General features: G+C 53.3%; 1 long non-coding RNA gene across 1 annotated transcript; it reads left to right on the plus strand.

Moving 5' to 3' along the window:
* The first annotated feature begins 679 nt into the window (after window positions 1–679).
* Window positions 680–1,732, plus strand: LOC120963788 (uncharacterized). The gene is made up of 3 exons (XR_005755503.3): window positions 680–834; window positions 938–1,558; window positions 1,643–1,732. It is a non-coding gene; the product is annotated as an uncharacterized lncRNA (long non-coding RNA).
* Window positions 1,733–3,534: the final 1,802 nt, after the last annotated feature.

The raw sequence follows: 3,534 nt of genomic DNA on the forward strand, positions 1-3,534 counted from the left end.
GGAGGAGGAGGTTCGGGATGGGGCCGAGGAGGAGGTGGAGGAGGAGGACGAGGAGGAGGATGAGGAGGAGGTTGGGGAGGGGAAGGCAGGCGAGGAGGAGGGTGGTGGCGGGGATGATGGTGCTGGCGGGGAGGGGGTTGACAACAAGGGGTGGCTGCATGGTAACGCAAAGCTACCAAAGCAGGTTCCTGCTACTGAGGAGCAGAAGTGGCTCATTGAGCCCACGGGGAAAGAGTAAGTGCCACTTTATAATAATTTCATTATTTTGCTTGTCACATGCTCATTCCGGTTGTTATTTATTTTGCTTGTCACATGCTAATAGTTCATTCTTTTGCAGCAACTGGATATATTCTAAAGGGGTCCGTATTCCCAACGGCCTCATCACCGTCTTGCTGAAGTTACACTGGCCGGGGTTGTACTGTCCGGATCCAGTCAGGCACCCGGACCATCGGGTCTTGGCCATGAGCTGGGAGCACTGGGAAGCGGCCCTCCACGCGGAGCATGGCACCCATGCCAAGGCCGTGATCACCACTTTCTGGGTGAGTTCTCTTCAGAAGCACAAGTCCATTCTAGTTTCATGGATGATTTAACTCATGGCTTCTTCCATTCTTGTTTCGTGCATGATTGTAGAAATTCTATCGAGTTCTCCCGGAGCACAGGGGCAGAGCGGACAAGATCGTGCTACGCCAATGCAAGAAGAAGGCCCGCCAGATGCAGTACGAGGTGCGCTATGTGGCCATCTCGACATACTACCACGACTATCTTGGTGTGAAGATGACCAAGGAAGAAGCGCGGAGGATGGGCATTACCTTGGAGAGGGACGAGTTCTTGGCGGTAAGTATAAAAGATTTTTCATTATGCTTTCATTATGCTTTCATTACCTTGTGGTACATTTCACCGTTTCGTGTTGACATGCCATTATGCTTTTATTATGTAGGTGTGTCCAAATTGGTGTTATGGAAAAGACGAGTCCTGGGCGGCATTGGTGGATCTTTGGTGTGATGAGGCTGGAGCCTGGGCGGCTATGAGAGTCAAAAACAAGGCTAACCGAGGGAAGGAGGGAGTACATGCTCAGGGAAACCGAAACCACTATCTCCACAAGGCAGTTAATGTATGACTAACCCCATTAAACATTCTTCTTCTATTTACCATTACTTTCTTATGTATGACTAACCTCTGTTTGGTGGTGCAGGAGGAGAAACTGAAGCGGCCGCTCTCACACATGCAGGCGTGGGAGATCGCCCATACGCGGAAGGACCCCAAGCCTGGCGAGCCCAAGTACTACGGCAAGAAGACCGCACATAGGAAGAAGGCCTACTCCGATGGGTATCTGGCGTTACATCCTGACACACCTGACCCCATTGCGGCGGATCTGGACGAAAGGGTGGTGGTGGGCATGGGGCCGAAGGAGCACGGTCGAGAGGCGGTTCTCGATGCTGTGATCACTCCGTCTATCTCCTACACACAGCTCCGTCGGATCGACCCGACCCTGAGCCAGCGCACGAGCACGCGCATGAGCAGTGCACCGTCACTGTCCCTCTTTCAGGAGCAGCAAACTGTAAGTATTTTCCCTTTTATCTTCATTGTTCCCTTTATTTTCCGCATTTAGTAGTTTTATGAGTCTCATCATGTCATACTGTAGGCCTACATGGAGTACACACGCCAGGAGACCATGGCGTGGCACGACCGCCTTCATGCATACCATCAGCAGAGGGATCGCGAGATGCAGCACGCTTTTCAGGAAATGGTGGCCGACAGGTGTCCTCAATGGCCATTAGCAGAGGGTCCTCCAGCACAACTAGTGCTGCTGACCTTTGAGGAGTTTGTGGCACAGAACGCTGGCCCCTCGCCGGTTAGTTCATCCCCAATCAATTCACCCAAAGCATGTCATGCCTTTCAACACAGTCTTATATCCCGTTAATACATCTTTTCAACATCCAGGGAACAGGTGCATCTACCGTTGGCGGTGGTCTTCGCAACACTCCCGAGACACGGAGCCCGACCACTCCGATCCACGGAGACGGAGGCGGAGGCGGACGTGGAGGCAGTCTTGGCGGTAGCGCTGCCGCTAGCAGTGAAGACCTGGGCTTCGGCGGTCTTGGCGGTGACGACCTCCGCGGTGCTCGACGTCCTGGCGCTTAAGCCTTTCGGGCACATTGTGCCGGTTCTCGATGCTATGATACTTGTATGCTTGTGATGTTTCTTATCTTATTGTTGTTTGTGAGATTCTTATATGTGTGATGCTTTGTGATGCTTCTTAGCGATGCCAATTTGTTGTGTGATGCTGTGTATATGCTGTTTGTTATATATGCTGTTTGTTATATATTCAAATGAATTGAGCTGAAAAGAAACAGAAAAAAGAAATAAAAACTGGACAGAATCTATGCCGACGGCCTGGCCGTCGGCATAGGCCTGGCGTGAGCTCCCAGTGGCCGACACGTGGCACGTCTATGCCGACGGCCTAGCCGTCGGCTTACTTTGAAACTATGCCCATAGACCTGCCCCAGGAGCGCCCAGTTTCTGACACGTCGCGTGTCTATGCTGACGGCCTAGCCGTCGGCATAGTTTCAAACTAAGCCGACGGTTAGGCCGTCGGCATAGACACGCCCATGCTGAACGGCGTCTCGCGACGTGGTGAGAAGCCATTGGGCAGCACTTGACGGCGGCCGCCGTTAGGCGATGACGTTGCCGACGGCCAGGGCCGTCGGCATAGATGTACGGCCACCGTTGGCATAGGGTCTATGCCGACGGCTTTTCTATGCCGACGGTCATCCTGGGTACGCCGACGGATATTTTGCCGACGGCCCTATGCCGACGGGGGCCGTCGGCATAGGCCTGACCCGACGGCTAGTCATGGCTATGCCGACGGCCCTGGCCGTCGGCATAGGGTGCGATTCCGGTAGTGTGCCATGGGTTTAAGTCATGTCCACCTGTATGATCTCCACCATCTTGGGCAGACTGGCGTCGGTTTTTACCAGAGACCAGTCACCTGCGCACCTCACATGGGCTGGGAGGATCTACGCCTTCCAGAGGATGAAGTTTCCTCTTGCATGCTTATCAGATGGCAACGCATCAAGGTTGAGGGTGACAGCCGTTGACGAAGACATGGAGGCGGCATTGATGTGGTTTGGGTTTTTGTTATGGTGGCTAGATATGTTGGGAAGATGTGGCTCTGATTACCCTGTATTGGGAAGCGTTCCTACTCTTGAGAAGCCGCGTGAGGTATATATTGATATGAGGCAATATGTCTTGCCGTGGTACACGAAGATGCAACCTATCCTAGTTGAGATAGCTACGGGAAAGAGAGAAGTAGTTGAGATGACAACAGAATAGATACCAGAGATGAGTACGGAGTACCAGGGCACCGCGGCAGCCGTATCGACGACCCATCTCAACACACCGGCGAGGGAGCATAGCCCGAGAGAATCCCAGGGAGTTGCGGAGCCAAGCCGCACGAACCGCCGTGCCGGCTGAACGCCCAGATCAGCTCTCAGCCACCGAGGAGAAAATTAGTGTTCCTTTTTCTTTGGGAGA

This window comes from Aegilops tauschii, chromosome 5 (assembly GCF_002575655.3).
Source record: "Aegilops tauschii subsp. strangulata cultivar AL8/78 chromosome 5, Aet v6.0, whole genome shotgun sequence".
Taxonomy (NCBI): Eukaryota; Viridiplantae; Streptophyta; class Magnoliopsida; order Poales; family Poaceae; genus Aegilops; species Aegilops tauschii.